This window comes from Macrobrachium rosenbergii, chromosome 6 (genome assembly GCF_040412425.1).
Source record: "Macrobrachium rosenbergii isolate ZJJX-2024 chromosome 6, ASM4041242v1, whole genome shotgun sequence".
Classification (NCBI taxonomy): Eukaryota; Metazoa; Arthropoda; class Malacostraca; order Decapoda; family Palaemonidae; genus Macrobrachium; species Macrobrachium rosenbergii.
Window position 1 is genome coordinate 56971512 of NC_089746.1, and position 10000 is coordinate 56981511.

General features: G+C 36.9%; 1 protein-coding gene across 3 annotated transcripts in view; it reads right to left on the minus strand.

The window, feature by feature from the left end:
- Positions 1 to 10000, minus strand: part of LOC136839612 (glutamate receptor ionotropic, kainate 2-like) — a 180838-nt gene that overhangs the window by 69547 nt on the left and 101291 nt on the right. Inside the window, exon 2 of one of the 3 annotated variants that reach the window (XM_067105897.1) lies at positions 3896 to 4006. The exons of the other annotated variants lie outside the window; for them this stretch is intronic. The gene's annotated coding sequence lies outside the window, so the exon portion shown is untranslated. The remainder of the gene's footprint in view (positions 1 to 3895; positions 4007 to 10000) is intronic. 3 annotated transcript variants of the gene reach the window in all.

Consider the following 10000-nt stretch of genomic DNA (forward strand, 5'->3'; position numbering starts at 1 on the left):
GATGATTGGAGGGTTGATGATCAACATACCAATTTGAAGCCCTCTAGTCTCAGGAGTTTTTAAGATCTGAGGTAGGAGCATGGTACGAGAACGGATAATCGGTAATACTTGGCTGGTGTTCAACCTCATTCCCTTTTGACGCAACACCTTATTGATAACTTCGTTAATCTCTAATAAGGTTAACAGGCACTTCGTTTAGCGTTAGAGGAGAGAGAAAAACTGCTAAAAGAGTTGCATCTGCTGCATACTTTATTATCTCACTTTTAAGGCCAGCAATCCTGTCACTGTTAGAGGCAGAGATAACAAAGGTCCCAGATCCACATTTCAGAGTAGAGCACCATATATTATACTGTAGATCTAGACTCCCCAACACACCACCTGAGGCAAATTCTGCTGCCTGCCATATGGCAAAACTCTGAATGAAACTGAGTGCGTAGCCTATAACTCTCACGTTAGTAAGCTTGATTATAAAGCGTTATAGAATGAGTTCAAATCACTGCCAACATCCCCTCTTAAATGCATAAATCAAAGCTATGCGTATCGCTTATTTTTCCTATACGCACGAGTTTGCGTATGTTTAGAAGAGGGTCGAGAGAGAGAGAGAGAGAGAGAGAGAGGAGAGTGTCTGACTGACTGATTTGCCGATAACGTAAACGGAATGGCGTCGCGAGGGGAAGAGGCAGAATTGATCGTGATGTGCCCGGCAGGTCTTTAATTTCCCTTCGAGTATCTTGTTCAACTGACGGGAATTGGTGTAATTTCCTCTCAGCCCCACATGAAGCCACTGAGTGGAAATAAATTTCCATAGACAAGAGGAGCCTTAACTTCGTGAATAAATATTTCACAAAAATACGATTCCCTCAGAATATTCCTACTAATATCTCCAAACGCATTTTGCGCTAACGCTTAGACGTCACTTCCCCTTAAAAAAAGGCGGGATGGGTTGTTGGATGACATCTGGGGCGACCTTTGACTCATACCTACTGATATCTTCCAACGCACTTTCCCTTAAAAAAAGAAAAGGGGAGCGTCGTGTTGAGATGACATCAGGGGCGACCTTTGACTCGACTTGGAAGATGGACGGCTTTTCAAAACGGCAGGTAATCTCGGGACATAATTTCCTTTTCCCGGCGAGAGCATGGTGATGTCTCCTAAAGCCCCTAAAACGCCATTAAAGGGTTTATCTCTATTGATCCCGACTCCAGGAAGGGTTTGGTTTGGCACTTAGCGGCCTCTCGCTATGCCGTAGCATCTTCCGCCTGAGATAATATCTCGGAGGTGTGTGTGTGTGTGTGTGTGTGTGTGTGCCTGACTGCTCGTGTTTTTAGCGACATTCATTTACCATACCAACGTCCGTCCTCAGAGGTAACGGTTTCATTTTCTGTTCTGTTTCATTTTTTATCTATCATTATCTTTATCTGTTTATATATTCTATTTATATATCGTTTGTCGGAGGGAGTTCTACGTACAATTGGCAATTCTTTGCCTTGTGAGTCATAACTTATTACGAATTTTAAGAACTTTTTGTATACGAAGTGGGAGTTATACTGAGATAAATAGTGGAATCATTTTTCTAGCACAAGTATGTCATGTAAGTTACGGCATAAATAAGGCAATCTGTATAAGAAGCTAAGGGAATTATTAGCTCTGACTGATTTCTCCCGAGTCAAGCAGAGGGTCATACTCTGAAACCAAGTACTGACTAACCAATAAGATAGATATACTGTATAAAGTGCAAATATAACTAAATGTATGTGCTCGTTCGTTTTTATTATAATAAGCCATGGACAAAAAAAAAATTATAAAAATTAACCTTAGGACCATTGCTTTAGTTTTTATGAATAAATTAATATGCAAACACCGGAAGGGATACACGTATGGAAGATTAATTTTAAGTTATTGTACTTGTAGTAGTAAGATATCTTAGCGTGTCCTAATATCTTAATTGTACTCAACTCCATTTTACGCTTTAGCTAAGCATTTCATAATTTGCTATCAGTACCACTTTCACTCTTCTTCCTTCATGTATACTTAACAGGCGTTTCATATCTCATGGCGCACGAATTAAATTTTCATGCACTTTCAGTAAGGCGAATTCACTCCTCCGCAAGAAAGTTTTAATAAGTTAAACGAAGTATGAATGAAAACGAATGTTCATGGTATGTTGGGAAAAGATTCCTTTGCTCTCTCTCTCTCTCTCTCTCTCTCTCTCTCTCTCTCTCTCTCTCTCTCTCTCTTCGTCTCCTCGCCGGCAAATCTCCTTAGCGAAAGAAATTTAGGAAGAGAAAAGGACCAAGTCAAAAAGCACTTCCCGGGTAAATGGAATCTTAGGCTGCAGAGTCTACTCACTTCCAGGGATCATATTCAGGGACGTGGAAAAGTTTTCCACCGACACCGGAATTAATTGCAAATAGGGGAGGTGGAACGGCCCACCCTTTATCCGATTGTCATCTCTCCCACTCGCGGTTCCTGAAGGCACAGGAGAGAGAGAGAGAGAGAGAGAGAGAGAGAGAGAGAGGAAACCAAGGGAAACAGAGAATGAAGTCTCTTTGACGAGACTGAAGACGTTTTGTTTGAGATGCATTAGATGTTGTTGTTCGCGTTTCTTTCCTCTGCAGGGAAAACTTCCAAAGGAATGCGAAGGGAAATCTCCTCTTTTTTTGATTCCTTTGTTTTTGTTTGTCTTGGTTAAAGTACACATGTCCTGGAATCTCTTTGTTCCTTGAGGATCTTCTCGTTGTCTGGTCTGAATAATCCTATTTCACCCTTACCGATGAAGAAAGGTTTCCATGTTCTTTTCTTTTAATTTTCAGTTTTTTTATATATTTTTTTCAGTCACTCATTTCGTAAATAAATAGTGGTTACTCCAGAATATAAGAGCATTTGTTCTATTCCTTGTAGTTCTATTTTATATCTGTTCTATTTTCATTACCTGTGAATATTCCAATCGCTCATACAGCAGTTTTGACTCCGAAAATAAACAAGTAAAAAATGCGCCGAAGTCTCTTGGGCGCAATCGAGTTTTATGTACAGCGTATGATGCTATATGAAACTCTCAGCTACTACCGGGTAGTACTCAGTTGCTCCCCAGATGCGGTCAAGTGAAGGTGCGTCGGCGACGCCTTCAGAAGCGCTGCGCGACGCACGACCCATGGCTAAATTTAACCCTGAATAAAAAAAAAAAAGTACTAAGGCTAGAGGGCTGCAATTTGGTATGTTTGAGGATTGGAGGGTGGATAATCAACATAGCAATTTGCAGCCCTCTAGCCTCAGTAATTTTTAAGATCCGAGGGCGGACAAGAAAAAGTGCGGACGGACAGACAAATAGCCATCTCAATAGTTTTCTTTTACAGAAAACTAAAAGTCTGACGTTGCAGAGATCTCATAAAAGTAAACTGGAATACGAGCTCCTTAAGTCATTATGCAAAACCCACATAGGACCTATAAACATCTCTCTGCTCACCTTGGGAGATTCTCAGTTATATTATTGTAGCATATTAGGTTTGTTTTATTGACTGGTGTAATTCTTAAACAACTGAAAGAAGTCTTTCACGTACTGTAAGTTGTTATTTTCTTATGATCGGTGACTTTTGTTATTTATTCAGTTCCCTGTTGTGATGTTATGATTCGCTTCCTGTTAGTATTAGATAGTTTTATTTACTTTTCTATTTATTTATTTACTTAATCTACATTGGGTTATTCCCTTTGTTGTACTTTGAGCTCCTCCTTGACACCCGAATAGAATTGGATGAAGAAACTTTCATTAAGAATCTAAGCATTTTTCCTTAAAAAAGTTACTTAATTTACTATATATATCATTAAAAAAGGTACTGGCGGTGTCGTGGAAAGCTGAAATTTATAAATACTAAAATCGGGACAAGGAAAAAGGACTTACCGAGTTTTTACGGAGATGATAAACGCAAAATTGAAAAACCTTGATATTTAGTTCCCGTGTTGAAGGAAATGTAAAGTTCCTGGATGACACTGCGATTTTCATTCAGCTTACCTGGAAAATAACGAAAGAGAGAAAATGAATAAAATTTACACGAAGGCAATTAGACTATTTTTTTTTTAAATAAAATACTTACAAATTCTAGAGCAGACATTTTTAACCGTGGGGAAATTCAAGTGTTTTACTGTATATTTCCTGTCTTTTTCTAAATTTTCTTGTTTGCTGTTTAAAGCAATATCTCGAGGTATGCAAGAATCATTCATATTTAAAACTAAATATCAGCCCCAAACGTAGCCTTGCCGATTACAGATTTAATACTGGATCTTTCTAATTCGCGCGTTTATTCATATTCATTCCCACATCTCTACTTTCGCTAAAGGGACGAATAAACATTCCCTCCCTCGTTCATTGATTCTTTTCCCGGCTGAGAGTTTGGTAATTGGTCATTTCAGCGCGTTTGTTTGTGCAATCAAGTTTTATCAGCCTTTTGTAGCGGCCAATCAACGGTATGTTGCGTCTCATGTTAGTCAAATGCGAGGGTACTTTGCGAGTGCATTCGTTTATGTGGGTGTACTGGCCACAGAGCTTTGAATTTGGTACGCTGGAAATAGGTGTATCCTGAATTTTTTTCTTTCTCTCTCTCTGTTTTATTTCGAGTAATTTCGGTTTACGGGAATGTTTGTTTTAAAATATACTCACTCAGGTGTGAATGTTTGAGTTTGGGATGATACTTTTGGCGTTTTATTGGTTTTAGCAATGGAAATGAATTTTAAATGCAGTTTGTTATGGAAAACACTATTACATATATATATAGACCTATATATATATAATTATATATATGTAAATATATATATATATATATATATATATATATATATATATATATATATATATATATATATATATATATATGTATATATATATGTATATATAGATAAATATATATATATATATATATATATATATATATATATATATATATATATATATATATATGTGTGTGTGTGTGTGTGTGTGTGTGTGTGTGTGTGTGTGTGTGTATAGTATACACTGGAGAAGAAATTTAAGCCTTCTTTTCCCTAATCCAGGGTTGACTGTGGGCTAAGCAAACATAGATTTATTATTACTACCACATACTGCATTTCTTTCTTGTAGTCGATGGCTAAGCTGGCCTTATGCCAGCATGGGTTCTTGCTCATGGAGGAGCCAGTAACACTAGACTCTTTAAGCTTTTGCTTCTCATACCTCTTTCGTAAAGAGTCTGTGCCAGACAACGGGTTCGCTGTGGTGTCCCTTTACTTTTTACTTAAATATAAAAACAAAGAGAAATTTTAAAAAGTGACAACTTTAAATGGGATTTGAGGAAGGCTGATTTGTTGATGTCCAAAGTAAAGAGTTCCAGTAAAAATTTAGTCAGGATTAGTAGTACTGTTTCTACAGTGAATCATCGAATGATTTGACTTCCTCAGTCCATGCTATATACACTTTGGAAAATGATATTACTTTGCGTTAATGTGGCACATTCTTTCATACTCCTCTCTCTCTCTCTCTCTCTCTCTCTCTCTCTCTCTCTCTCTCTCTCTCTCTCTTATAAAATCCCGGGTCAGTAATCAGCTTCTCATCTCTTCACGGTTCCAGAAATATGCGAATTTCAAAAACATTAACGTAATTGCAAGATCAGATTCAGTGGGAAAAGTCATTAGTTGTTATTTTTGGTTGGAACACTGGATATGTATGTATATATATATATATATATATATATATATATATATATATATATATATATATATATATATATATTTATATATATATATATATATATATATATATATATATATATATATATATATATATATATATAATATATATATATATATATATATATATATATATAAACGTTGGCAAACTAATTTGGTCTACAGTAGACCTCGAAGCATTTATTCTAAAGACAATGGTGTATGATTTAAAATCAGCTTCAAGTGTGTCTGCACTGCTATAAAGATAACGTAAGATAAATTTCAACCCGCTGACGTTAGAGTAAGAGAAAACGAAGGAAAGAAAAATAATATGTGGACATTTTACTCACAATCATCACGCTCGCAATTCGAGACCGCGTCAGTCGAACACGATCCCACAGGTTGCGAAAACCAGTTAGTTTTCGAGGCGCGAGATTTTTCAGTCGAGTCATTAGCGGGAAAACCCACCGCCCGTATTCCTTTGCCCTAAGCAGGCAGAAATCCAATTTGGGAAGGCGGTTAAGGGACCCACTTAGGCACGCAATCCACTTTTTTCCCACCGAGGCTGGCTTGGCGTCCGAGTTAATGTCATTAGGAAATGGAAGACCTAAAACTCAACGACTCCCGAAACGATTGTCTCGGGTTTCGTCTCCACTGCGAATGTCATGATTACGACACACGAAGGCTTTTTCTATATTTCGCCGAGATATGGCCTACTGAGGTTGAACTACTTCTATGTATGAATTTTTTGGTGGTGGTGGGTAATTAGTTTACAGAGGGAAAAATGGGAACAATTTTTATATATCTGTACAATGTCTCATATATATATATATATATATATATATATATATATATATATATATATATATATATATATATATATAATGTTTATATATCTGTACAATGTCTCATATATATATATATATATATATATATATATATATATATATATATATATATATATATATATATATATACATATGAGACATTGTACAGATATATAAAATATATATATAATATATATATATATATATATATATATATATATATATATATATATATATATATATATATATATATATATATAATTATATAGAGGAACATATCGCAAACAGTATCTTATCTATCAACAGTTTGTAAATTTTCAAAGAGTTATTTCTAGAACGAACAAATTTTCTCATTCTGAACACATAGTTATAGCAAATCATGTAGGGAATAAAGGCTTAAAACATCCACACAATACATTCCAACTCTATTACCAGATCAACGTATGAAGAAAAGTTTTATGTATTCACTCGGCGTTTTCTCGACAGATAGTCTGTTCACGGTCACGGGACAAACAAATATCATACTACCGACAGGGACCATCGAGCAAACAGTTCCGAGTCATCTGTCTGTAAAACGATTGGTTTGAATCTCTGCTGTTTGTTATTGCTAGACATGGTCGGTGCTGCGCGCGCAGGGGCTCACGCTCCAATAACATCCTGTGTACTGAATCGTCGCAGAGAGCTTCATCAGTTGGCAAAGAAAATAGTTCCATATTTCGTTCAATGGTAAGATAAGGCTAGAGCCGCAGAATTACTCTTAATCTAGAAATGTCCAGCAATTAAATCATTATCGCAGTGAACACTTCGTGATCCATTTGTCTGATCAGGGAAAACGTCACATCAGTTGACAAAATACATATTGAACGATTCCGGATCTTGTTATTTCATGAAAAAAATTCGTGAGAGAGAGAGAGAGAGAGAGAGAGAGAGAGAGAGAGAGAGAGAGAGAGAGAGAGGAGTATCTAAATTTATGTTTGGTTAGGCTAACTAAATTTCATCATGTTAAGTTTCATATCAATAACTTAAATTTGTGTTATGTGAAATTCAAAACGAAGAGATTTTGCCCTCTAAAAATACCACACATCCCTTTATGTATAACTCTTGGAGGTTTCCAGTGAACACAATGTCTTGGAAAAGTTCACTGCAGTCAGTACGGCATTCCTTCGTACAAGTATGCAATTCTGCTGGCTAATGATATGAAGATTAAAGAAGATAAATGGAGTCAGGCCTTCACATTTAATTTTATTTCATTTTTTACGATTGCCAAAACACCTATTAAAGTATAACCCTAGACCTATATAGGTATTTACATGCAGAGATGATGTACGCAGTTCCTACAACTTACAGAATCAGGTTCCTCATGGTAATCACTAAAGTAAACCTGCAATAATCCCATACCCTGACAAAATTCCATGTCTTTCGTCAAATCTCTGTGAAGTTTAGAGTCGTCCATGAGCGTCTGTCTTTGTTGCAAAACATCTTTTGTTTACGTTCCCTCGGGAAATTAGAAAGTGTCCTGTGTCGGTGACGAGATTGCCATGAGACCGTCATTATATACATTCCTCCTCTGGTGGGACGCTGCTGCGCCCTGCGTTCTTTGAATCAAAACTAAATACTTTCTTTATTCTCCGCCTTTGGTTATTTGCTCGTGAATCTGAAATACCTAAGTCCCCTTCCTCCTCCTCCTCCTCCTCTTTTCTTTATTTCCACCCTGAGCTTATTTAGCCATGAATCTGAAATACATAGGTCTTCTTCTTCTTCGTCTCCTTCTTCCTCACTAAACCAAATACTTTCTTTATTTTTATCCTAAATCTGAAATGTATATGTCCCTTTCCCCTTCCTCCTCCTCCTCCTCCTCCTCCTCCTCCTCCTCCTCCTCCTCCTCCTCCTCTTCCTCCTCCTCCTCCTCCTCCTCCTCCTCTTCTTCTTTTTCTTCTTCTTCTTCTTCTTCTTCTTCTTCTTCTTCTTCTTCTTCTTCTTCTTCTTCTTCTTCTTCTTCTTCTTCTTCTTCGTTTTGGTTTTGTGTCCTTGAAGTCAGGAGAGGGCGTCTTATCTCTCCTTTGTGCTTAAATTATGTTCCTCTACGAGTTCAAAATATATAAATAAGGGTCACTCCTGTCCTACACTTCCCTACCTCTAAATTCATGAAAAGGAATGTTTATATAAATTACATACACACACTCCCGGATCTAACGGTACGAGCTTTTTATTTTCGCCATTTTCGAGTTCGCTGAATCCAAGAGCGGAATCACCCTTCTCCAGTTTATATCTTGAATCTCTTAATTCGTTTTGTTTACTTCCAACCAAGTTGTTGTGTCCCTGTATCCAACAATGAGAACACAGGTGTTTATAATAGTTTATATCATCAATCTTAACTTCGCCCTATTCCGGAGAGAGCTACTTGGCCTCTTGACATCAGGAGGAAAGAAGTAGAAACTGTAAATAAAACAGTTCGTGATACGCAGTCGGTAGGTATCAAATACAAGGGGCGTAAACATCTGTTATCATCTCTCAAGGTTTATTATGCCCCTCGTTTGATGGCTAATATTAACCTCTTCCTTAAACTCCGCTGCTCGAGAAGCACCAACTCTTGACGGGAAGCAAAAAGTGTGTGTGAGTGTGTTTGTGTGTGAATGTTTCTTAGGCTTGAATTTATTCGCGACTGGCTTTATTGTTAGCGGACCACTGCTTGCGCGCGCCTGCGTGTGCCTTTGTGCGCTCGCTAAGTGTGTTTGATTATACGTTTACTGTCAGAGCTTAATGAGATAAAAACGTATGACATACATCTTTGTTTACAGAAAAGATGTTGGCACCGAAAACATGGAATTTAGTTTAAGTCTCTAGGGAGATTCGACGACCCCCGCCCCCCCCCCTTTTTTTCATGCTAGATTTGGTCAGAGATAATATTAAGCAAGATATTATCTCTTACGTTTTTTTTTTATAAATAAATATGATGAAACGGTAAAATACATAGCGAATTTATGTAGTTACCATTAATCTACATAATTCAGGAAATTTGTAAACATGTCTCATTTAAAGCGCGTGTATTACTCAAACATAGTTTATTAAAGATGATGTCGACAACGGGTCTTAATGGAAACTATAATTTACCGATTTCAAACAAGCTACTATTTCATTTTATCTACGAGAGAATTAGACATGGAGGGGAATATCAGCTGTGATACTTCACTGATAAGATCATGAGAGTGTTTTAAGAGGCGCGTAGCATCTCGGACTCGAACTGGTAACAAACTCCACCATAGAGATAAGTAAACACAAATGGCACAGACCAGTTTCCTTCCGGCAAGGCGTACGCACACTCTTCCGCCATCTTTAATTACCTGAGTCAGACTTGAAAATCAAATTTTTAAAATTTTTTTTTCAACATTTTTAAAAGTTTTAAGACAATGTAGATAATAAAAACAAAACTATTAATTACTTGATAATCAAGGATGGAAGAATGTAAGGATTTTCGTAAGTAGTAC